Genomic DNA, 27,262 nt, shown 5'->3' with positions numbered 1-27,262 from the left:
ACAAGCTAACCTCACACCGAGAGGAACTAGAGAAAGAACAGCAAGTAAAGCCTACACCAAGCAGAAGAAAATAGTAAAGATTCGAGCAGAACTCAATGAAATAGAGACCAGAAGAACTGTATAACAGATCAACAAAATCAGGAGCTTGTTCTTTGAAAGAATTAATAAGATAGATAAACCATTAGCCATCCGTATTAAAAAGAAAAGAGAAAAAACTCAAATTATTAAAATCATGAATGAAAGAGGACAGATCACAACCAATACCAAGTAAATACAAAGGATTTTAAAAATGTATTATGAGCAGCTGTACACCAAAAAAATTAGGCAATCTAGAAGAAATGGATGCATTTCTGGAAAACCACAAATTACCAAAACTGGGACAGGAAGAAATAGAAAACCTGGACAGGCCAATAACCAGGGAGGAAATTGAAGCAGTCATTAAAAACCTCCCAAGACACAAAAGTCCAGGGCCAGATGGTTTCCCGGGGAAATTTATCAAACATTTAAAGAAGAAATAATACCTATTCTACTCAAGCAGTTCCAAAGGATAAAAAGGGACGGAATACTTCCAAACTCATTTTATGAGGCCAGCATCACCTTAATTCCAAAACCAGACAAAGACCCCACCAAAAAGGAGAATTATAGACCAATATCCCTGATGAACACAGCTGCAAAAATTCTCAACAAGATACTAGCCAATAGGATCCAACAGTACATTAAGATTATTTACCATGACTAAGTGGGATTTATCCACGGGATGCAAGGTTGGTTCAACACTTGTAAAACAACTAACATGATAAATCACATCAACAAGAGAAAAAACAAGAACCGTATGATCCTCTCAATAGATGCAGAGAAAATATTTGACAAAATACAGCATCCATTCCTGATCAAAACTCTTGAGAATGTAGGGATAGAGGGAGCATTCCTCAGCATCTTAAAAGCCATCTATGTAAAGCCCACAGTAAATATCATTCTCAATGGGGAAAAACTGAGAGCCTTTTCCCTAAAATCAGAAACACAACAGGGATTTCCACTCTCACCACTGCTATTCAATGTAAAAAATCATTTTAGAATAATGAAAATATAAAATGGAGTATCTATCTCATTCCTTACACTCAAACAATTTCAGATGTCTCAGAAATTTAAATGTAAGAAGTTACAATATAAAAATATATTTATTCATAAAGAGGTGAAGAAGATCTTTCTTAGGGAGAAGTTAATACATAGACACCATAAGATAAAAGATTGATATATTTAACTGTTCTAGATTGAATTATGCACCTCAAGGAGGTACATAGAAGTCCTAATCTCAGGTATCTATGAATATGACCTCATCTGGAAATAAGGTCTTTGCAGAGGTAATCAAGGTAAGATGAGATCATTAAGGGGGGCCCTGATCCAATATAGGTGGTGTCTTATAAGAAGAGACACAGAGACAGACATACACAGAGGGAAGATGATATGAAGACACAAAAAAAGAACCCGATGTGACCAGAGAGGCAGAGACTGGAGTGATCAATCTATAAGAAAGAAAAATAATGCCAGCAATACCAGAAGCTAAAAGAAAGGCATGGAGGTGCACATGGGTGGCTCAGTTGTTTAAACATCTAACTCTTGGTTTCAATTCAAGTCATGATCTCAGATTCATGAAATCAAGCCCTGCATGACATTGGGCTCCCTGTTCAGCAGGGAGTCTGTTTCTCTCCCTCACCCTCTGCACTCCCCCCTACTTGTGTTCTCTCTCTCTCTCCCCCTTTCAAATAAATATAAAAATCTAAAGAATAAAAGAAAGAAGGAAGGAAGGAAGGAAGGAAGGAAAGAAAGAAAGAAAGAAAGAAAAAGAAAGAAAGAAGAAAGAAAGAAAGAAAGAAAGAAAGAAAGAAAGAAAGAAAGAAAGAAGAAGAAAGAAAGAGAGAGACATGGAACAGACTCTCCCTTAGAGAATTCAGAGAGAGCATGGCCTTGCCAAAACCTTGAGTTCTGACTTCTGGCCTCTTTAACTGTGAAAAAATAAATTTGTTTTAACTCACCCAGTTTTTGGTAACTTGTTATGGTAGCCCCCAGGAAACTATATAGACTCTACAAAAATTGAAAACATTAGCTCAGAAAAACAAAATCACAAACTCAGATACAAATGAAAAGAGTTCTAGCAATGGCTGGTAAAATGTTGGTACACCTTCTCTTCCAGAAACAACTATAAAACTGAACAAAATAATTATTGAAAAACAATCATAATTTCAGGGCTTCAGGATGGACCAAAAGCAAACAACGAATTGAGGAGCATATATGTACTAAAAACTGCTGAATTTCAGGTAAGAACAGTAGGAGTCCAGTTTTGTTTAAAACGGAATTCTACGTGATATTTACGAGAAGAGGAATGGAGATGCTGTCTCATGTGGTCATTACCATGCTAGCAGTTCTCATTCTAGCAAAAAAATTAAACGCCCAAATGATACATGAGTATATTCTCATTGCAAAATAACAAAACTAATAAAATGAAATTCCACATTGATTCTATTATCCTCCAATCTCATTCCTCTCCTTCAACATTACTGTAGTTATATAGACACAAATAATTTGGTTTTGTGTTCATTTTGATATTTAAATAAATAAGGTCATACTGTATTATAGTACTGTTTTCAACTTGCATTTTTGTTTTTGTTTTTGTTTTTGTTTTTTGTTTTCTTTCAGTTAACAATGTTTTTGGAGAACTTCCTAACATACATGTTCTTCATCTTAATGGCTGAATGGAATTCCGTTTTATTGATATATTGTGTCCCCACTGACAAGCATTTACCCTCTTTGTGCAGGTGTGTGAGTACTTCTCGCATGGACCTGGAAATTCCAAGTGCACGTCTGTGTTCGATTATAAAGGTACAACCCAATTGTCCTCCAAAAAGCTGCTGTCCCTGCACCCTTGACAATATTAGATATTATTATGGTTTAAATTTTTTGGAAATTAAAATAAATAAATAAATAAATTTTTTGGAAATTGGCAGGAAAAAAAATATATCATCTACAAAATATGTCATTTACAAATTATGTCATTTAAAATGTATGTCAAGGGGCGCCGGGGTGGTTCAGTTGGTTAAGCGCCTGCCTTCAGCTCAGGTCATGATCTGAGATCCTGGGATTGAGCCCCACATCAGGCTCTCTGCTCAGCAGGAAGCCTGCTTCTCTCTCCCTCTGCTGCTCCCCCTGCTTGGGCTCTTTCACTCTCTCTCTCTGTCAAATAAATAAACTAAATCTTAAAATAAAATAAAATACATATCGAAAATAGAAAAATAATCTTTCTTTTTTTTAAAGATTTATTTATTTATTAGAGAGAGAGAGAGAGAGAGAGAGAGAGAGAGAGAGGCAGAGACACAGGAGGAGGGAGAAGCAGGCTCCATGCCGGGAGCCCGACGTGGGACTCAATCTCGGGACTCCAGGATTGCACCCTGGGCCAAAGGCAGGCGCTAAACCACTGAGCCACCCAGGGATCCCCCAAAATAATCTTTCATTTAAAAAAGAATTTATTTCACCTCCTATGAATCTATAATTATTTCAACATAAGTAGTAAAAAAGTATAAACAAAGGAAAAAATACTTTTATTACATTATTTTGCCACTCTCACAGCAGTGCTGGTATTTCTTGTTCATTATATAAGCTTGTTTTCATCCTTAGAGAGAAATATTTTAGGCCTGGGGCCTGTGACTAATAGACCTCCTGCACCCCTCCTCCCACTTCTCCAGGCCCAACACATTTTAGTGAGCAACACATCCTAATTTCTGGGCAAGGAAGTCAGAAGGCTACCTATTAACTAAGAGATTCAAAATTAAGAAGCCCAAGACAAAATAAAGATGTGTCTACGATTCTGTAATTTGTTGAGTCTTGAGATGGATGACTTACCAATGGCCTCCTCCCGCCACCTGCCACCTGCCACCTGTACTTCCTCCGGGGACCACCACCACAAGATATTCCTCCTATTTGTGTCTGCCAGCCCTTCCTCTCCTCTGGCTCCTTTCGGACTGCACACAAATCCAGTCCCTCCCATCTGAAATTTCCTTCCCAGAGCTTTGCTTCACTCTCCAGCAGATGATGGAGAGGCAATCTCACAGAGGCAGGCAATCCTGAGTGCAAATTCCAGGCTTGACTAGGGGTACAGTCAGTGAGGACATAATTCAGAAGACCCTTGCTTCATGCTCAGCATTATACTAGGGCTCTCCCCCATTTCTGCCCCTTCTCCTTCCTGCCAACATCCTCAATCTCCTCTAAGAGCATCCACGGAGGCTCATACTACTTCACCTCCCCTCCCCACAACCCCAGCCACTGCAGTCTGACCTACATGCCCACATTTCTGCTGGTGCAGATTTTTCACGGGGCTCACAGATGACTTCCTAATTGCCAGACAGGACAGATTTTTCCTCAGTCTGCATTCTGCATGACCTCCTCACAGCATTTCACCTACTCTTCCCCTCTTGCCCTTGGCTTCTATAACAGAACACCCTCCCATCTTGCCCTTGGCTTCTATAACAGAACACCCTCCCAACTCTCCTCCTAACTCAGATTGTCCTCCCTTGGCTTCTCTTCTTCTGCACATTTGTCCCCCATTGGGTCGCCAGGTTTGACCTTGGCTTTTCTCTGTGACTTTCAGAGTGGCCTCATTTTCAGTCAGGCCCCTATGTCCTGGTTGTTCCCAAATCCACATTTATAGCTCTGGTCTCTTTCCTAAGCTCCAGATCTAAGCTTCAATAGATTCTGGATGAATTCTCTGTATAAATATTCTGTAGACTCTCAAACTCTGTCCACTTTCAATTCTCTTGCTTCTCAAATACTGTTTCCTCCCTTGTACACGATGCTCAACTTGTGTACCTATTGCACTGCCTCTATCCATTCCTCTTCTCTCTCTGTATCAATCAGCACCCACCCCATGAAGTCACCCTTCCATCCCACACCATGAAACATCAGATCAGATTTCCTGAGTGATGGGTGAGAAGCTAGGTGATATAATATGAAAAGGCTGGGAGTTATCTTTTGTGAGCTAAGTTTGGAAAAGTGAAAAAAATGGGAGGTAAAGGGAATCCAAGCAGATTAATTCTCCTTTCTCTCCTGTGGCTCACATCAGAGTGTGGTACCTGCTTGCGACCCATCATGCATGCTGGGCAAACGTCCCAATGAGTGATTTTGTCTTGTTAGTTCCCCCCAAAACAGACCCAGAGGTAAGCCAGGCATATAGATAATTTACTAGGGAAGTGATCCCAAGGAACAGAAACAAGAGATAGGGGGAGCAAAATAGGAGGGAGAGCCAATGCAAAGAAGTTTTAAGTTGGCACCACCTATGTATGGTTAGTGACTGGTGCTCAGTGATATGGGATGGTCTAAGAAACTTTGTGAAATGCATCTCAGAATGGCCCTTCTGGGGAAGGGGAGCATCTATCCAACAGCTGCCATTACCCTGTAGACTGTTAACTCTTCCCAGGTCGTGCATACATGATATTAAATGAGCTCCCCCCAAAAGTTCCCAGCCTGGCATGAGAGTAGCCCTGGGGCAGGAGGAGAGATACTCTCAGGAGACATAACTCTGTGAAACTGGTTGGGACTTGTGTAGAACTTGCTGCAGAGGTGGATGGAGTAGGAAATAGGACCAAGAAGATTCGAAGTGGTGTTAAAAATTGTCAGATCCAGACTGGCCTCATGGTTTCTTTGTGGCTCCTGGTGGAGCAGTGGTCCATGCACCAATGCACCCCCTTGCCTTATAGCACCTCACACAGTTCCCTTATTATGCTTCCCCTTTCTCCTCTCACTCTCCTGGGCTTGCCCTTCCCAGATAAAGTGTTAGTACTTTAATCTTTGCCTCAGACCCTGATTTCCAAAGGACCCATAGCGAGGCAGTCCTAGGAGACCAAATAATAACTTCGCTAATTGCTGTGGAAATTATATTAATTAAAACGAATGTGGAACAGTCTGGCTATTTATGACAATTCTAGGGACTTATGAAAAGAGGATGACCAGCTCAGGGCAATCAACTTCCAACTACGAATATACTTACAAAGTCAGAGAGCCTCTAGAGCAGCTTTTATTTTTATTATTTTTTAAAACTTTTTTAAGACATTTTTTTACAAATAAAAATTTGTAAATTTCAATTTATAAAATATTGAAGTGTTACATATTATAACACATATTATAAATATGTGCACATATTATAAATACAGGATTTGAGAAATTTCCGTCAAGTGAGCACAATCACCTAGCCAGGCCCCAGACTTAATAAATATAAAACTATCAACACCCAGAAGCTCTCTTTATGATCTCTTAAAACTATCAACACCCAGAAGCTATCTTTATGATCTCTTTCAATCATTGCCTGTCTCCAGGGAGGGAATTATTATCCTGACTTCTTTTATTTTTTTTAAAGAATTTATTTATTTATTCATGAGAGACACAGAGAGAGAGGCAGGCAGAGACATAGGCAGAGGGATCAGCAGGTTCCATGCAGGGAGCCTGATGTGGGACTCGATCCCGGGACCGTGGATCACGCCCTGAGCCGAAGGCAGATGCTCAACTGCTGAGCCACCCAGGTGTCCCTTATCCTGACTTCTAACATAAGTATGGTAGCTTTTAAGGAGAGCCTTATCTGCTGCAGTCACAGATCAGATTGTGCTGAATATCAGACCCGGAATTTGATTATGATGACAGAGCTACAGAAAATACCCGGATTGGAAACTTTTTGGTGTTGAAACCCAATAATCTCGAATCCCAAAACTCCCTTGGCAAAAGCAATCTCCTCCCTCTGCCAGAGGAGAAGCACTTCTGCTTGCCTGGAGACCATGCTGACCTCAGTTGAATTGGAGCTTCCCAAAGAGATACTAATTCTCTTCATGACTTGCTCCCACCAGTCCTCATTTCCTGGAGTCAGATCCCAGCACAGCCTGGATGGGGAATATAAAAGCTTACATCTCAAGGAAATTTCTAAAGCGTATTGCCTATGTGTCAGCAAGAGTAGGGGCATGTGTGGGAGCAGATTGTATTAGCTTTTTTGTGGCTGCTGAAACAAATTACCACAAACTGAGTGGCTTAAAAGAACATAAATTTATTCTTTCACAGTTCTGGAGGCTTGAATCAAGGTTGGTTCCTTCTGGAGCCTCCGAGGGAGAATCTGTTCCATGTCTCTCTCCTAGCTTCTGGTGGCTAGCAGCACTTCTTGGCATTCTTTGCTTTATAAGCATAGCTCTCCTATCTCTGCCACATTGTCACATCACCTTCTGCTCTGTATGTCTCTGCGGCTTCTCCTTTGCTGTCTCTTTACAAGGACACCCAGTCATTGGATTTAGGGCTCACTCTAAATCTAGGATGATCTCACTTTAAGATCCTTAATTACGTCTGCAAATGTCATGGTTCTTGGACCAGCAAGAGCTTAGCAAAGGCACCGTGGAGCAGAGTTCTTCTAGCTAACCCACAAACTGATGATGATGAGCAGAATCATCTCAACAACCACAGTCCCCCCACCCACCCCCGTTGCAGTTAGCAGCACAGCCACCATAGCAACCCTGGCTGCACAGCCTGGAGCAGAGGCACTCAGCCAAGCCATCATAGGTCCTCTGAACCCCCTTTACTATGGGCAGGTGAGTGATAATAAATGATGGCTGTTTTAAGCCATTGAGTTTCAAGGGGTTTGTTTTGCAGTAATAGCCAGTTGATACAGAGCCTATTACATATCTCCCAGCAATTAATAAGCAAATAATAAGTGAGGCTTTAAACGATTTGAACAACATAGTAATGCAGCTTGATGTAACAGCTACATAAAGAACTCTGTACACAACTTCAAAGAAGATACATTCTTTCTAAACAAATGTGGAACATTTTCTTAAAAAATAAGCTTTGTTAGGCCTAAAAGCAAATCTCAACTCATTGTAAAAAGAAAACCTATACAGACAAATTTCTCAATTAACAAATGATACGAAAAAGTATCAAATTCAACCCCTATCCCCAAAACTATTCATTTGGTTGGAATAGAAATAACCCTTCCAAAATACCTGAAATATAGGGAAAAAAAACCCAAGTGGAACTTATGGATAAGTCAGAAACGAACGACAAGAGGCACTACATATAAAAATCTGCAGGGTGCAGCCAAAGTCATACTAAAAAAAATATAGCTTTAATACACTTGTTTGGAAATAAAATATTTTTTAAAAACAAGTGAACTGGTCTCCCAGTTTAAGAAGCTAAGAAAAGAACATCAGAGCAATCCCCCCAAATAAGTACATAATAAATATAAAAGTAGAAACCAAGAAATGAAAGAATAGAACCCAATAAGTAGTTTGTTTGTTTTTTCTTCTGGAGGAGGGAGGACACAAATAAAATGGACAAAGTATGACAAGTTTAATCAAGACAAAATCAGAGAAACACTAATCAACAACATTAAGACTAATAAAAATGCTGTACCTGCAAACACAGTAGAATTTTTAAAAATTGAAGTGAATATTATATAAAACTTTATAATAACAAATTTGAAAGAGAAAAAACATGATTTTCTAGGTATCAAATGCTCAGGATTGACAAAAGAAGTAGGAAATATAGACCAATAAGGGATCCCTGGGTGGCTCAGCAGTTTGGCGCCTGCCTTCGGCCCAGGGCGTGATCCTGGAGTCCAGGGATCGACTCCTGCGTTGGGCTCCCTGTGTGGAGCCTGCTTCTCCCTCTGCCTGTGTCTCTGTCTCTCAATCTGTGTCTCTCATGAATAAATAAATAAAATCTTTAAAAATAAATAGAGACCAATAAAAAACAGAAGGAATTGGAAAGGTAATCCAATATCTACATTAAAATGTTCCCAAGCCCAGGGGAGTCTACTTGTCCCTCTCCCTCTGCCCCTCCCTGTGCTTGTGGGCACACACACACTCTCCCTCTTAAATAAGTAAATAAAATCCTTTTTTTAAAAAAAAAGGAAGGAGGGAGGGAAGGAGGGAAGGAAAGCTATAAGCTTAGCTCACTTTATAAAGCTGAAATTAAAAAAAAAAGAGGCAAATTCAATGCAGCAGCATAAAGATAAGATTTATACTAGGTAGGCAAACACGATTCAACTTGAGGAAAATCTTAATGCCAGTCACTTTATTAGCCTATGAAAGAAGAAAACCATATGCACATTGCACCAGGTAACAAAACCTGTTTTGATAAAAATCAACTCATTCCAGAAAAGAAAACTAAAAAACACTCAAACTAGGAATATAAGGAACTCTCTTAAAATGATGAGGATCTTGCCAGAAACTGTTTGCATCTGAAGCACCTCGCAGCTGGCAGGTGCTCCTCCCTGCTCCCAGCTTCAGCCTAGGGATATCACTGGGGTTCAGTCTGGCAGCAGGTCCCCTAGATTTCTCTGCAGATACGCTTTCTCTCACTTGTGATGGGTTGTGCTTCACTCAGCTCACCTCTTGGTTTGGTCTACTATCACTACAGCTCAGATATTCCCACATATTTCTGGCACGGGGCAGTATCCTTTCTTAGGCTTCAAGCAGTGCTGTATTTTTTTTTATTATATTTCTTTGATCATTATAACTGAAATTTGGAAAAAGAAAAGCACTTTAAAGAATAGGTTTAGAGGAGTCATTCTCAAAATCTAGTATAAATGAGAGTCATCTAGGAGTTTTATTTTTTTTATTTTTTTTTAAAGATTTTATTTATTTATTCATGATAGTTACACAGAGAGAGACAGAGAGGCAGAGACACAGGCAGAGGGAGAAGCAGGCTCCATATGCAGGGAGCCCGACGTGGGATTCGATCCCGGGTCTCCAGGATCGCGCCCCGGGCCAAAGGCAGGCGCCAAACCGCTGTGCCACCCAGGGATCCCTATCTAGGAGTTTTAAAAATGGAGAGTTCTGGGCCCATCCCAAGTAATCTTTTACGTCTTTTCCCATTGATTATATTAGTAATCTGTTTTCATTGTAGAATTTTAAAAAATACTGCAAAAATAAGATCACATACTTGATATTTTTTGAAACATGACTTTTGGGTTGTTTTTTTTTTTTTTTTTTTTTTTTTTTTTACCAGCCACAAGAGGACGACTATTTTACTTCATTTCTTTCTGTACACATGGGTGTTGCACAAGATTCCCTCCCACTCTCATAAATTATTCTGGGATCTACAGGAGAAGAAGGTCCTAGCCCTGCTAATTCAACACTTGAATTGGAATAGATACGTTACCCCAAGATTTCCAGATAAGCTGTGTGGGAGGGATTCCCTGACTTTCACCTGTGCAGTGGGGGATACCCCCACCCACCCAAATTTGGGTGCTCTGGATCTACACCCTGTTGGTTATAGGTCCAAGCTTTTAAGAGAATATCTCTGTTTTCCCTTAGCTTATAACGTTCACCTCTCATACAGCTATTGATGTTACCTTACTTAGTTTTCTGGAATGGAATGTTCTAAAAGGAAAGTTAGGGCCTTTTATCTCTTATGATTTGCTTTTATTGCTTGAGAATTTAGCCTTATTTGGATAAAATGCCTATTGGTTTGACAGCCGTATGATATCAGAACTTACCCCTCAAAGGTGGCCCCCATTTATTTTGAAGGATCTCCAGAGTGCTGATATTTCTTATGTTCACAAACTGACATGTGGTACCCCTTTGGCTTCCTTTTTCTTCCTATTTGTCTTCATCCACTGCTTCCCATGCTTCCTGGAGAAGCTCCCTGGCTGTCAGGGGCCATTGTTCCTGATCCTTGAATCTGCTTTCTATACTCTACACCATCTTCTGGGATATGCTAAGCTCATACATACACATACACATACACATACACACAGAATTCGATTTTTGTGATGTTTGCCTATCTATCTCAAACTTGCCTGGTTTTGTTTCAAAGTTGACTACTCCCTCAATCTACTGGGAGCAGTAGAATGAACCAGAAGTCACTGTGCCTTGGGACAGGTGATGACAATCACAGTGAGTGAACTGAAACCATCAGCACAGGAGCCCAATTGTTAAATGAAGTGAGGGAGGACTGAGCAAGTCTGGGGAAGCTTGGTTATTGAGGTTTGTCCCATTTCAGTCTGGGCAACTGTGAGCCTGTGAATTGCTAGGTGAGACCTCCCTTGCCTGCCACAGGGAGAAGTTGCTTTTTTCTATAAGCAGGGAATCCAGCAAATTTCCCCCGAGTTACAAGGATAAGAAGCATACCTTCACACTTAACAAAACTCGTCTTTTTCTTTTAGTTTTTTTTAAAGTAATCTCTATACCCAACATGGGGTTTGAACCCACGACCCCAAGATCAAGAGTCATATACTCTACCAACTGAGCCAGCTAGGCACCACACTTTCTTTTCTTTTGAAAAGCATAGGTTAGATACTTGGGTGGCTTAGTCAGTTAAGTGTCTGCCTTCAGCTCAGGTCATGATCCCAGCGTCCTGGGATCGAGCCCCTGCATCGGGCTCCCTGCTCAGTGGAGAGCCTGCTTCTCCTTCTCCCTCTGCCCCTACTCTACTCCCCACTCATGCTCTCTCTCTCAAATAAGAGGCCACAAGAGGATGACTTGTGGATAAATAAAATATTTTTTTTTAAAAAGCATTGATCTGTATGTAATGAAAATAATAAACCAATATTGTAGACATTTTGGAAAATGCAAAAAGGCATCCAAGAAAACAACAGTCATGGCCCACCATCTAAAGACAACTGCTCTTAATTTGTTGTATATTCTTTTATTTTTAAAAAATGAGTATATATGATAGATGTCTTAGAAAAGTGTGATTGTGGGGTGCCTCAGTTGGCTAAGTATCTGCCTTTGGCCCAGGTCATAATCCCAGGATCCTGAGATGAAGCCCTGAGTCAGGTTCACTGCTCAAGGGGGAGTCTGCTTATTGCTTTCCTTCTGTCCTTCCACCACCTCATGTGCTCGCTCTCTCTCTCTCACTCTCTCAAATACATAAATAAATAAAATCTTAAAAAGAAGAAGAAAGAAAAGTGTGATTGTATGTGATGTGAAGTTTTCTCTCTCGCTTTTGTCATTTTCACATACCTTTTAGAACACTTATCTTCTAGAAGCTGATTTCATTTTTCTGAACTGGAAAATCCCGTCTTTCCAATCCCTTTTTCAGAAGTAGCCACTATAGTAGTTTGGTACATATTCTTCAAGATAGTTTCTGTGTTTATATAGATATGAAAAATATAAAAAAACAAATACCTTTGAACACACATAGCCCCTTTAAAACAATAAATGGATTTTTGTTGTATGTATTGTTTACTTTTGTAAATGTTTTACTTAACAATGTCTCCACTTACATAATAATTATTTTCTTGGTGCTGCCAGCTATGCAGGCACTGAGAACCATGCACATCTTCCCAGGGCATGCCAGGAACCCCTCATTTTGAAAACCGGTACAGAGAATTCCAAAAAAAATTATTTAACTATTCACCTACAGTTTAGGTTGATTCTAATATTTCTGCTTTCATCAGCAATGTTTCCCCCATTTGTCTAACACTCTTCTCACAACCCAGATGATGAGGAAAGTGGCAATTAATTCAGCAAGTGGGTTAACTACCCTCATATCAGCACCACCTGTCTTCTGGATACACCATTTAAAAAATACTAATTGCTATTCCATCTAAATGGGGTTTGGCACTGTTATCATTTTTTAAAAAGTCAAGTACTTTCATGTTAGCGATGAAAATTTTAATGGATTGGGTGGAACGGGGACTTGATTCACAAGCTCCTGGGTGCATCGCTGGCCCTTTCTCTGATGGCTGGCTGACCAGTGGCTTCATCCCCACCTCATCTCTTCCAGTCTTCAGCACGGGAGCTGACATACTGATTCTGTTTACAACTTCAAAAGGCATTTTTTAAATGAATTATGTGGGCAGGTCATATTAATTCACAGGAATACCACTTTTAATACCTTGAAATGTCTTCAGTAATAGCTTGCCGTTACTGAGAAGTACAGAAGAAACTTGCCAAGCCTGCCCTAACTGTGCTTCGTGTCACCTTTTCTTCAACCAGTTCCTCTCTCCTCCTGGCCCTCTCCCACCCTCATTTCCAAGTACTTACCCTGGAGAGACATTTGGCTCACACCGAGTCCCCTCCTGACCTGCCTTAGCTATGGCTCCAGCCTCAGGTAGCAGCTCCACACGGTCTCCTGCCCTCAGTAGGATGGAAACCTCAGGTCCTAGAAGAATCCAGAGCACCAGGAGTTCTTTCCTTTCAAATCAACTGTTTCTTTCACTCGGGATAACTCCCTTTTTTCTCCTGGGCTAATTCCTCTTAATATTCTAATTCACTGTGAGCCTGGGTGGCTCAGTCCTTGAGCTTCTGATTCTTGATTTCTGCTGGGGTCATGATCTGGGGTTGCAAGATCTAGCCCCTGGTGGAGCTCAATGTTCAGTGGGGAGTATGCTGGAGATTTTCTCTCCCTCTCCCTCTCCTCTGCCCCTTCCCCTGTTGTCCCTCTCTCTCAAATAATAAATAAATTAATCTTAAAAAGAAAAAGAATATGCAAATTCACTACTGCACCCAAGTAACCCAGATGGTGGATAGCAGGGAGCACAACTCAGCCCACTTGAGATAAACACAGGGGTATCCAATCTCCCAGAGTGCCAGGTTCTAAAGCCAGCTCATAATGGGGCAAAAACCCCCATTTAGGTAAAATATCAAACACTAAGTAAATACTTGTACTAAATACTACCTAGTAGGTCAAACAAAATTACATCCCCATGAAGAATTATATGATCATTAGGAGGCTTGTTGCACTATGCTCTTTGTCTGACACTGATAGGTTAGATCATGAATTTATTTATTTATTTTTTGGCCTTATACCCAGAGTTTGGGTAATTATTCCCATATCTCTTGGTGTCTCAGTCTCCTCCTGTGTAAAATGAGAGTAATATGACTTCCTATCCCATAGGTTGTTTTGAAGATAGAACGAATGTGTGTAAAGTGCATAATCAGTAATATTTCAACTAATTCACCAATTAAGAATACGTTTTTAAAGAAAGATTTTATTTATTTATTTTGAGAGAGAGAGGGAGCATGAGTGGGGTGGGGGAGGGGCAGAGAGAAGGAGAAGTAGACTCCCCACTGAGCAGGGAGCCCACTTTGGGGTTCTGTCCCAGGCTCCTGGGATCATGCATGATATGAGCTGAAGGCAGATGCTTAACTGTCCAGGGGTTGTGGGGATGAGGAGGTTGTGTAACAATGAAGAGGTATGAGGTTTCCTTTTGGGGTAAGGCAAAGGTTCTAAAATGGATTGTGGTATTAATGCATGACTCTATGAATATACTGAAAGATGTTGATTGTACACTTTAAAAGGTAAATTTCATATTACATGAACTTTATCTCAATAAAGCTGTTTTTTTAAATTGAAAAAAATAAATTAGTTGTCACCTTATTATCCAGTAGAATATCAATATTGCATGATTTCTATCCAAAAGAGTTACCCCAAAAGTTATGATTTTAGTGCCTATTGGACATTGAATATTTTTGCATCTAACTGCAGTCGCATCCATGGTCAGTTACTAAACAAATACCAGCCCTTGTTATTAATTAGAGGTGGTGACAACAATCACATTATGGTTCTTTTTTTTTAAGATTTTGTTTATTTATTCATGAGAGACACACACAGAGAGAGGTAGAGACACAGGCAGAGGGAGAAGCAGGCCCCATGCAGGGAGCCCAATGTGGGACTCAATCCCAGGTCTCCAGGATCATGCCCTGGGCTGAAGGAGGCACCAAACCACTGAGCCACCCAGGCTGCCCTCACATTATGGTTCTAACTCTTGAAATTGCTCCTCAGATACAGAAGATCAGGAGGATGTGGTGTGGTGCTCTGGAATGTAGAGCTGCAGGTGCGAATCCTCAGCTGAAGGTGACGAGGATGCCACTTGGAGCTGTATTGTGTGGGGAAGTTCACACAGCCCTGCCACAGTGTGTGTCAGACTCTAACATTTAGTTTGGCCAACTCTCCTCCACTTACAGCCCTCCCCAATCACAAAATTGGCAGGGAAAACCCTGGACTGGTGGCTACAAATGGAAACCTTCTGACAAAACCTAGAAAACAAATTGCAGTTGATTCCTTCCGGAGCAGGATCCCAATGGGCATCATTTCCTGAATTTCTCTGCCCGCATTTGGCAACCATCCAGCAGGATCTTCTCCTATGCAAGAAGTGACCCCTTCTCTAGAACCCTCACCTCTTCTCCCTGGGCACTTGAACACTGAATGCAGCCCTCAGGCCTTCCAGGCATCGCTTTACTATTCTCTTGGCTCTACAATCCTACAATTTTCAATACTAGTGCCAGCCACATCTGATGTTGTTTTATGTTCCCCGAAGAGAAGAGCTCTCCTCCAATTTCATAGAGATATAATTGAAATACAGGAAATTGCACATATTTAAAGTATACTGTTTGTTCAGTTTGACATATGTATACATCACCCCAATCAAGATGGCAAACATTTTAATCAGCACCAACAATACTGACACGTTAGATGAACTTGTGTTTCTGCAATGTATATAAATATATATATAATTGCATATAAATGGGATCAGACAGCATGTATTTTACATGCTGTCTGATCTAGCTTCTTTAGTCTGATCTAGCTTCTTTAGTTCAGCATAGTGATCTTGAGATTTACCCATGTTGTGTGTGTATACACCGTATGTTCCTTTTTATTGCTGAGTAATATTCCACAGTATGAATATATCATAATATTTTATATATTCATCTGATGATGGACATTTGTGTTGCTTCCACAGTTTTTTTTTGCTTTTTTTTTGATATTGCAAATAAAGACTTGTTATCGAATGTATAAGTCTTTGTGTAGGTGTATGTTTTCATTTTTCTTGGGAAAATACATAGTTGTAGAATGGCTGGCTTATATGGCAAGTGTACGTTTAATGTTTTAAGAAACTGTCATGTTGTTTTCCAAAGCAGTATATCATTTCATATCCCCACCAGCCATGTGTGAGAATTCCAGTTGCTCCATGTCTTTGCCAACACTCAGTATGGTCAGTGTCTTTAATTTTAGCCATTTTGGTAAATATGTGGTATTTCTATTTTTATTTTCCTAATGAGCAATGATGGTGAACATCTTTTCCTGGCTCATTGGCCATTCATGTATCTTTTTTTGTGAAGTGTCGTATTTGAATCTTTTGCACATCTTCTTGTTGTATTATTTTGTCTTCTTCTTATTGAGTTGAGTTCTTTACATATTTGGATGCAACTTCTTTGTCTTACATATGCACTGTACATATTTTCTCCCAGTCTGTGGCTTGCATTTTGGTTTTCTTATGGGTGAATTTCAAAGAAAAAAAGGTTTTATTTTGATGAAGTCCATTCATCTTTTTCTCCTTCATAGTTTTTTTATGTTCTAAAAAATTCTTTTAAAAAAAGATTTTATTTGTTTGTTTGTTTATTTATTTATGAGAGAAAGAGAGAGAGCATGCATGAGCAGTGGGAGGGGCAGGGCAAGGGAGGAAGAGGGAGAAGCAGATACCTCACTGAACAGGAAGCCCAAAATGGGCTTGATCCCAGGACCCTAGGATCATGACCTGAGCCCAAGGCAGACACTTAACCAACTGAACCACTTGAGCACCCAGGAAATACCTGAAATATTGGGTACCCCAATATTGCAAAAAGTTTTCTCTTAATGTTTTCTTCTTGAAGTTTATAGTTTTCAGTTTTGTGTTAGGTGTATGATCCATTTTTGAGTTAAATTTTGTGTATTTGTGTGTTCATTTTATGTATGTTCATTTTTTCCCACATGTTTATCCAGTAAATCCAGCACCATTTAAAGAAAAGACAAGATAAAATTTTGAAATGTAACTACCTTCCTGGTACTTTTGTTTGGGGGAATTCTGTTTGGTCACCTGTCTCAGGAGACATAGTGCATGAGGCTGGACATTATATCCCCAGAAAGATCTGACTTGGATGCAGGGAGGAGTAGAAGAGGGCTGTCACCTTTGTTTTAGATGGCATACTTCTCTTAATGCAGCCTTTTATCAGACTACTTGTTTTTGTTGTGATTGTTGCTCTTTGTCAACTACATAGCACTACTAACTCATACTGAGCTTGAACACAACTAGAACCCCTACATCTTGCTTATGGACTGGTCACTTCTATCTCAGCTGAAGTTTGCAATTCAAGTCCATGGTTTTACGTTTTTAAGCATTAGATTTTATCTGGCTTGCTTTGGCCCATGCTTTCAACCTATTGATTCTAATTCTGTTGAGCAGCACTGTTTGCTGTCATCTACAATTTTCATACCCATGGCATGCCAGACCCCTGCAGCAGGCACAGAGATTCCGCAGCATTTCCAAGAGTTACTCACTCAGTCTTTACCTATGAGGCGCTTAGGGTGCACAGATGAACAAATACAGGTCCTCAGCTTGTCTGAAGAGGGAGGCAGGAATGAAGCTAGCATTGCAGTAGACTGTGGTCTGTGGCAATAGAGGAAAGAGTTCTAGAGACACAGAGGAGAAACAACTAATCATTATGGAACAAGGAGAGGTCACAGAAGACTGCCAAGTATTTTCAGCTGCTTTAATTCCCTCCATTATGATAATACTCTGGAGAACCTCCCTCTTCATCCCTATCCAAGCTGTAGAGTAAGGACTGGACTCACCTCCAGCTCCAGGGAGAGTTTGCACAACTAGCAAACTCCAAACCCAGGCTGCCAGCCTCAGCGTTAGAGCAGATGACATGGAAGGTAAGGAGAAGCCAGAAGATTTCTCACAGATACATAATTGTATATACTCTTTTCCCATCTGTTTCTTCCTTTTCCTTCTCCTCATTTAAGTCAGCTCAGTGCACGTTGCTTCAGGGGAGGCATGTGGCAAGGCAAAAAATAGGTCCACTCTGAAAGTCCTGCTGATGTTGGCTTTACACTTAGGAGTGAATTCCTGAGAATAATCACAGTCAAAGAAACATAAAAGGAGACGGATTCTCCCCAGGCTGAAAATAGATTGCTCTAGACTGCGCAGAAGAGAAGGAAGAGTGAGGTTGTGGTCCCAGGAATGGATGGGGCACTGCCCTCTTTCCTGGCAGCCCCAATGGGGAGGCAGCAAGGCTCCAGAGAGAGAGAGAGAGAGAGAGAGAGAGAGAGAGAGAGAGACTCCCGGCACAGGTGTCACCAAGAACTACCTGGGGATCCCTGGGTGGCGCAGCAGTTTAGCGCCTGCCTTTGGCCCAGGGCGCGATCCTGGAGACCCAGGATCAAATCCCACGTTGGGCTCCCGGTGCATGGAGCCTGCTTCTCCCTCTGCCTGTGTCTCTGCCTCTCTCTCTTTCTCTCTGTGTGACTATCATAAATAAATAAAAATTAAAAAAAAAAAGAACTACCTGGCCTGAAGCAATCAGATTGACAACTGTGGGCCTGATGAATAAGGACCAAATAGCCTCCCCTACCACAATGCCTTGGCACTATGCAAGGTCCAGGATAATGAGACCACTTAAAGGGTAAGATTTCCCAGAAACGACAGATGTTGTTTTTCCTGCAGCCCAGCAGAAGAAAGGGACTTGAGTGAGAAGTGGTGTGGAATAGGGGCAGGAGGAGAGTTTAATCTCCTTCAGTGTGTGCTGAGTATATATTCCATCTCATGAACTAAAGAATTCAAGAATTAGAACTTGTTTTATATTCCATGACTCTACTTAACTTCTCACTCAAGTCCCTTTCTTCTGCTGGGCTGCAGGAAAAACAACAGGGTGAGGAGTCATACCCACAGTGCTCCATTGTTCACCCATGCACACCCTCAGACTCCCCCTGTGCTCTAGAGCCCTGTGCTCAGGAAAGCAGCATTGTATGACAAAGTCCAGTGCCATGGTGGAGAGAGGCTAATCTCCCCCTCCCTGAACACCACTGGACACTTGCTAAAAGACGGCCTTGGAACAGATGACCCAAATAATGTTCTAGGACTATATTTCTGAGTATCAGGTGTCAAAAGAGAGTTCTTTAGGTGACTTAAATAAAGATTAAAGAGTTTATTCAACTGATGCACATCAGAGAGTACCTGAAGGACAGGTGAGCCCAGATTAAAGCAGGGTCAGGGTTTCTGTAGGATAGGGAAAAGCTGAATATACTGATGTGCAGTTTGGGTGTAGATAACAGTTTTCACATTCAATGGAAACTCACAGTTCGGAGGTTGTTCCTGTTTCTGGGCTCCTTGCCCAGGGTCATCAGTGCAAGCCGAATGCCATCAGAATAGTATATTCCAAGAAGTATTTCTGCAAGCCTGTGGCTTATGGTCTAGTCGAAGTTTGCAAGGTGTAAAGTCCTGCAAAAAAGAAAGAAAAGAGGGGTAAGGTTAGAAGGCAAGAAGGACATTAGAGGCCCCCTATCATGCAGGTTTTCATTCTCATACTCAAGAATCACAGACTGCATCACAAACGAGAGCATGTAGGCAAGAACACGGTGGAAAGTTGCAGGCGCCCCCCCACCTGCAGAATTCTCCTGCCCCCCATTCTTGAAGGCCATCCCTGCAGACCCTCCTATAGGTTCTAACTTCTCCCTCTTCTCAGGAAACATCCCTGTCCCTCTGCTCAGATATAGGGACATCCTTTGTGGCCATCTTTATTGGGACCGCACACATTGCTCATCCCTGTCAATGCAGGGACAGGTAGAAAGATCCCAGGACTTTGCAGCCCTTGTCTAGCCTTCCCTTGCCAGCCTTCCTCCACCTTCCCAGCCTTTCTTCCTGACATGTTAGGCCATAGCTTAGTCTGCCCCCTCCCTCTGGGTTACTTTGCAGCTTCTCTGTTATCCAAGCCAGCTTCTCATTTCTCCTCTGTGCCCCCCAAAGCTGGCACCCTGGACCATTCACTCAAGCTAGTTGGTGGCTCTCTCTACTGACCTTTCTATCCTTTGTCTCCCCTCTTCTACTAGCCCTTTCCCTACCCCTCTCTTCCTGGGTATTCTCCATCAAGGGTGTGGTGATATCACATGGAAAATCACAGTTGCCCTCTGGCAGATGTCTACATTTGCCTGATCCTTGTTTCTAAGGATGTTGGAAAGGTAGCTGTGGAGATGTGCTTGTAGGGAGCACAGGCATAGAACTTGGAAATGCTTCCTCCCCCTCAGGCCACAGAGGCCTCCCATCTGCTGGAATAGGAGACACCACCTCCTTTTCCAAAACAGATCTGACAACACTGTCCCCTGTCTCCACTTTAATTTGAGTAGCATGTCTCCTGAGAGTAGAGGACAATTTTTGGATTCTCTCAAGCTCAAACAGTGTTTATTCATGGCTGTTTATGGATAAAGAAACCTAACCCCAAACTCTCCGGATGAGAAGCATAGAGGAAGTGATGACTGTGACATTGCCCTGCAGCCTCATCCCTTTCCTCCTTGGACAGAGGTATGGGCAGGGCCCCAATATCACACAAGGCACACGAGGCAACTCATAGGTTCCATGAGGGTGATGACAGGTCAGACTGGTTCATGTAGTGACAGGAGAACTCATAGGATTTACCAACTGACTCAGTGTGGTGTGAGGAAAAGAAAAGTCAAGAGGCCTCTAAAGCTTTTGAGCTGAGAAAAGGTTGAAGGTGCCATTTCCTACAGTGATATGGAGGGATATGATGGGCTTCAGTGGAAGTGTGCTTCAGATGTCATTGTGTGGACAAAACATCTGGTTGAAAGCTGGAGGCAAGGGTCTGGAACTCAGAGGAGAGGGCTGGGGAGGAGACAGAAATTCTGGGGTCATCAGCACATGGACAGGGTCTAAAGCCCTGACAAAACCCAGTGGCATTGCCAAGGGAGCAAGGGTGGATACAGAAGCAGCCCAGGGCTGACTCTGCTAAAAACCAAGGCCAAATTCTACTGGCCACAAGTCACAGCCTGAGCATCTGAAAGGGTGAAACAATAGAGGACATCACTGAGTTTATGATATTCACAGAGTCACAGACTCATTGCCACAGTCCTCTCTGCCTTCTCTCACTGGGAGTTTCTTGTCTTTCAACCAAGATGGAGGCCACAATGCTTCCCATGACTCAGTCTCAGAAGTTCCAGTCTCCTTCATTCTCTTCAATAGCTGTGAGTCACTAGGTTCAGTGAGGTTAAGAAAAAAAAAAAAAAAAAAAAAAAAAAAAAAACCCGTAAAAACAAAACAAAAAAACCCAAAAGACAAAAAACCAAAACCCAAAAACTAACGCTGAGGTATTGTTGCAAGTTTCTTGCCAAGTTGCCCTGGGGACTTTTGGCTCTATGGGCCTGCAGATCTGCAAACTGGTCTAGGCTACAGACAAGGATTCATTATAGAAATAGGGCATGAGAGGTTTAGAAGGACAGGAGGATATAGTCAGGCAGTTTAAGGCTTTAGAGTTAAAGCAATTGCAGGTTATGCCCAGTTCTAGGGTGTGGACATGATATTGTCCCTAAAGCATCAGGTTGAATCATATGAAATACGATTTTGTAGGTCAAAACTAGTAGACTATCAAGAGTTTCATATGGTTCAACCTGCATAAACATTGGTGAAAGTTTCTAAAGTTGACTTTCTGATTTTGGTCTCAGACCAAAGAAACTTGTTTATATACTCTTTGTCCTAACAAATGGACTAGCTAGCTTTCTCTTTTCACATTTTTTTTGTGTTCACCTGACCTGACTGTTCACTTGTTTCCAGAATGCTGTCATGTTGGTCGCACCATGACTTTCTGTATGTCAGTCAGTCCATGTAATTGAAATTGAGGAGCTATCACTCTTAAACTGAGAGTCCAAAATAAAATTTAAAAACCATTTCCTTAACAAACATATTAAAAATGATTACTTTTAGCCAGGGCGGGTGCCCCCGAGACCTTGGGACCCCGGTCACCACCCCCTCAGGAGCCACCGTGTTGGTGATCCCCCCCCACCCCATGAGCCAGGAGGAGGAAGCTCTGCAGAAGAAATTCAACAAACTCAAGAAAAAGAAAAAGGCATTGCTGGCTCTGAAGAAGCAAAGTAGTAGCAGCACAGCCAGCCAAGGCGGTGGGAAACGCTCACGGGGGAACAGCCTGTGGTGGACCTGGCCACCCTGCAGAGCAGGCAAAGCAGCTGAAGTCAGCAGCCTTCAGTGCCACCAAGGCTGAGACCAAGAACTGGGGCGTCAAGCGTTCTCAACCCTAGGGGGGAAGTTAAAGGGCCCTGAGAAGGGGCCAGTCCCCACTTTCCAGCCCTCCCGATCTGCAGGAGTCGCCCAGACGCCCCCAAAGGAAATCTGTGTATGAGGGTTTTGTGCCTTCCAGTGATCGGCTTCGGGACCTGGGGCCAGCGGGGCCCACAGTCGTGAGCGGACCGGGACAGGGACCGCGACGGGGACAACGAGAGGGCCCTTTCCGCAGGTCGGATTCGTTCCCTGAACGCAGGGCCCCTCGGAAGGGGAATACTCTAGGCGTGTGGCGAGGACTGACGCCCACCCTCCTTCGTGGGGCCCTCTCTCCCTTTGGAAACATCATTGACCTCTCCATGGAGCCACCCAGAAACTGTGCCTTCGTCCCCTGTGAAAAGATGGACACAGCAGATCAGGCCGTTGCTGAGCTCAAGGGGACCCAGGTGGAGTCTCCAGCTCAAAGTCAGCCTCGCCCGCAAGCAGCCCATGCTGGCCGCTGCCCCTGGCAAGTCAGTCTGGGGCTCCCTCGCTGTCCAGAATAGCCCTAAGGGTTGCCATCGGGACAAGAGGACCCAGACTGTCTACAGCCACGATGTCTACAAGGGAAACCTTGTGGATGGCTTCTAGGGAACAGAGCTGGATTCCGTGTGCCTCACCTGTGCCAACACTGGTCTCAGTAAAACACTGAGGTGGAAGCTCACACATCTCCCCCCGCCTCTGGTTTTCCAGCACTTGGGATTGGGGTTGAGCCTTTAAAAACAGCTGTTAGATTTTATCTCAGTTGTAACACATGGCCAGTGCACGTTCCCCTCTCCCTTCTCCCAAAAGGATCTTGAACACAGAAAAATATATAAATAAATAAAAATAAAAATAGTCACTGTTAAATGGCAACAAAATGTATCCCCGGTGTCTGAGCTGATGTTAGTGCATAAACTTTTGAGAGTTCCTGCTAAGCTGACTATTGCATTCGCTGAAATATTGCACTAACAAGAGGAAAGGCATTCTCACAGACCAGATACTAAATGAAAATCATCCCAAAGAATTACTGTAATATCCTTTATATCTTATAATTTTGTGGACTGACGCAAGTCGCTTTTTTCTGTCCATCAAAGTCTTTATAAATGGTGTAGAAAATAAGTACCCCATGGCTGGCATCTATTAACAAGATGAACACCCTGAGCACACTATTTCATAACTCCCACTGGCTCCCAGAGGTATAATTAGGGTTGAATTTTTCATGAACACAAACATCATATTCTTTGTCCACCATGCTGTGCTTTGTGCTTGACTATTTCCAGCACTCCACTCAGGAAAACAGAAAAAGTCATGTCCTCAGTGAATGGAAATGATTCTGGGGCTTGCTGTAGGGTCACTCAGGTCCCACCATGTTGCTGGGTGTCTCTTTAAGATCCAGTACTTCCTGGCCAGACCTGCCTATCCTGATTCATACTTAGGTCAGATGAAGAGTGCATAGTCACCTGTAGCTGAATCTCCCAAGCAGGACTTTCAGATTTGGAAAATAGAAAAACAGAAAAAGTCTTTCATGTTTATTCCTGAGTAGATCTACCAACTCCATTATATTTAAGTCATTAAAAAAATAATGACATGGCTACAGCTTGTTTTTCTGGACCCAACTTTTCCTCCTGGCTTATTCACTGGGTTGTGTATGGTCTGATTTGCAGTTGTGTTTGAAATGCTTTGTTAATGGAAATCATCAGCCATTGCCCCTAGAAGAATCTCATTAAAGTATGATTATTCTGTTCTCCTGCTTAAAACTTCTCAGTAGTTTTTTTTTACACCTATGAAAGAAAGTCCAAGCACCTTAGCACAGCCTGTGAGGTCTTGAATGGTCCCCATCCACATTTCCTGCCTCACCTATAACAGGCAAGCTACACTCCTGCCGCTTACAATCCTTTAAAATTACTTAAAATTCTCCAAACATGCCTTTCGTTTACAAAATTCTGGAACAAAATTCTTCATCTGTCTAAAAGACTACTTCAAAAGTTAAGGCACTTTCTAAAGTAGACTTGTTTCAACCCAAAGTTCAGTTTCTTATAATGGGGAAATACTAAAGACATCCTGCTAAAGATAGGAACAAGGCAAAGAAGTAATTATTGCCATCACTCTTTAGCATCAGAAAGATAAAATATCCAGGAATAAATTAAATAAGAACTGTGCACTCCTTTATGTGCCAAACTTAAAATACCCCTGAAAGTCAAAGAGGTAGACCTAACCAGTGAAAGATGGAATGTATTCCTGAGGAGGAAAACAACATCATAAAGATGTCAATCCTGCTCAGGCTATTTAAAGAATTTAATGTGATCTCTACAAAAACACCAAGTTTTTTTTCCACTTCTGGAACTTGAAAAGATGAATATGAAGTTCCCATGGAGAAATAAAGAGAAAAATTTGTCAAGAAAACCCTGAGAAAAAGAAAAGTACTGGGGGATGGAGTCTAGTCTTACCATATATTTAAACATACTGGAAGTCTACAGTATTTTTTTATTGAAGTATGGTTGACATATAATGTTAAACTAATTTCAAGTGTACGACGTAGTGATTTAACAATTCCATATATTACTCAGTGCTCACCACGGTAAGTGTAATTACCATCTGTTACCATACAAAATTATTACAGTATTATTGACTATATCCCCTGTGCTTTGCTTTTCATCCCATGGACATATTTATTTTATAAATGGAAGTTTGTACCTCTTAATCCCTTTCACCCATTTCGCCCCCCCCCCCCACTCTCATCTCCTCTGGCAACCACAAGTTTGTTCTCTGTAGTTGAGTCTGTTTCTGTTTTTTTTTTTTATTTGTTTGTTGGCCTGTTCATTCATTTGTTTTGTTTTCTATATTCCACATATGAGTGAAATCATATGATATTTGTTTTTCTCTGACTTATTTCACTTAGCGTAATACCCTCTAGGTCCAGCAATGTTGTCCCCAAAGGAAACGAAAACTCTAATTCGAAAAGATATATGCACCCCTACGTTTATTGCAACAATATTTACAATAACCAAGTTATAGAAGTAACCTAAATGTCCATTGCTAGATGAACAAAGAAAATGTGATATATAAATACACAATGGATTATCACTCAGCCATAGAAATCCTCAATATTTAAACTGATACTGTATTGGTGCCTGATAGACAGACCAATGGAGCAAAATAAAAAGACCTGGAGTAGACCCAAGTATATATACCTGTCAACCCAGTACATGATAAAGGTGGTGTTTCATATCACTGGAGAAGGTGAAATGCTTAGTAATTGGTTTTGAGATAACTGGCTAACCATTTGGGAAAAGACTGTACTGGACCTATACTTCATACATATGCAAGTATAAGCTTCAAATAGATCATACTTAAGTATAAAAAATGAAATCCCAAATGCTATAAAGAAATATGGATTAATTAAAAAACCAGACTATAACTTAAAATTAAGATGTAATTTTTTAAAAGATTGATAAGTTTAACTAAATAAAAAAGTTTTATGAAGTTTTTGCAGGACAAAATAAAACAAACACCAAAGGCAAAGTCAAAAGACAAATGACAGCTTGAGAAAAAATATTTCTAATTTATATTATGTACAAAGGGCCAATCTCCCTAATATAAACATTCTTAAAATCAAGAAGACAGTCCAAAAAATTAATAGAAAACTGGACAAAAGACACTGCTGACAATTCACAGAAAAGAAAATGCAAATGGCATTTAAACATATGAAACCATATTTAACTTCATTTATTATAAGAAAAATTCAAATTAAAACTACACTGAGATGATCTGAATTAACTTTTTCAGAACTCTGGAAATTTACCAAACGCTTACAGCAATCCAGAGAGTGTCTACTCAAGAAAAATGACTGAATCTTGGTAGGATAGGGAGCTTTGTGGCATTATAATTTAGGTATTTCCATTGCCCCTTCTCAGATTTATAGTTACCTTAAAAACAAATACTCCACAACCATGGTAAATACCTGCAGCCTGGCAGCCGTAGGAGGGAGCAGAATGAGATTGGAGCTTCTTTAAAGCCCTATTCTCAGAAAATTATAATTATTTGACCTGCTTAATGGTTAAGAGGAATACCCCTCTGGGACCCTGGGGTGGCCTAGCTGGTTAAGCATCCAACTCTTGATTTTGGCTCAGGTCATGATCTTAGAATGATGAGTTGGAGCCCTGTGTTGGGACCCATGCTAGGCATGGAGCTTGCTTAAAATTCTCTTTCTCCCTCTCCCTCCACTCCACTGCCCTAAAAAAAAAAGAGAAAACCCCACTCATAAAAGTGGCTTTATTTGACCTGACTCTGAATTTACCCAGTGTAAATGGTCTTTTCCTCAGGGACATTTGTCAAAAATAATTAAAGTCAACTGTTTGTATCACAGCTGCCTGAGATGGTAGGTAACAGTAGGGCCAAATAATAATAATAATAATAATAATAATAATAAAATAAAAGGAGGGGTGGGGGCTAATCAAAACACTTAAAAGGAAAAAGATTGGAGAATAAGATGTCCATATAGGACTCTTTGAAAAGAGTCTAAAATATACATACACTTGGACTGAATTACACCACCATCTTTCTTGGATCTCCCACTTGTAGATGGCAGATCAAGGGACTTCTCAGCCTCCATAATAATGTGAGCCAATTCCTATAATAAATCTCTCTCTCTCTCTGGCAGCTTGGGTGGCTCAGCGGTTTAGCGCCTCCTTCAACCCAGGGTGTGATCCTGGAGACCTGGGATTGAGTCCCATGTCAGGCTCCCTGCATGGGCCCTGCTTCTTCCTCTGCCTGTGTGTGTGTGTGTGTGTGTGTGTGTGTGTGTGTGTGTGTGTGTCTCATGAATAGATAAATAAAACCTCTAAAAAAATCTCTCCCTCTTTATATATCTATTTAACTATATATCTCTATCTCTATTATCTATCTATCTATCTATCTATCTATCATCTATCTATCTCCTATTGATTTTGTTTCTTGGAATACCCTAATACAGGCACCATCAAGCATAGCAACAGAAAAAAATATTTAATGAAATAATAGCTCCAAACTTCTCAAACTTAATGAGAAATACTAATCCATATATCCAAGAAGGTTAATGAATTCTAAGTCAGATGCACTCAAGAAATCCACACCTAGACACATCATAATCAAACTATTGAAAGATAAGGAGAAAATCTTGAAAGCAGCAAGAGACTCGTGATACACAGGGTATTCTCAGTAAGATTAACAGCTAAC

At 41.2% G+C, this 27,262-nt stretch overlaps 2 long non-coding RNA genes and 1 other non-coding gene across 3 annotated transcripts in view; 2 read left to right on the top strand and 1 right to left on the bottom strand.

The window, feature by feature from the left end:
* The window catches only part of LOC140614201 (uncharacterized), a 72,594-nt gene that overhangs the window by 30,510 nt on the left and 14,822 nt on the right, over positions 1 to 27,262 (top strand). The gene's annotated exons all lie outside the window — the stretch shown is intronic.
* Positions 1,912 to 15,702, top strand: LOC140614496 (uncharacterized). Its single transcript, XR_012015351.1, has 3 exons — positions 1,912 to 2,315; positions 2,814 to 2,877; positions 14,752 to 15,702. It is a non-coding gene; the product is annotated as an uncharacterized lncRNA (long non-coding RNA).
* On the bottom strand, positions 11,207 to 11,279 carry TRNAK-CUU (transfer RNA lysine (anticodon CUU)). The gene has a single exon. It is a non-coding gene; the product is annotated as a tRNA-Lys (tRNA).

This window comes from Canis lupus, chromosome 22 (genome assembly GCF_048164855.1).
Source record: "Canis lupus baileyi chromosome 22, mCanLup2.hap1, whole genome shotgun sequence".
NCBI lineage: Eukaryota > Metazoa > Chordata > Mammalia > Carnivora > Canidae > Canis > Canis lupus.
Note: the sequence above shows the minus strand (reverse complement) of the source record. Positions and strands in the feature narration are given on the sequence as shown.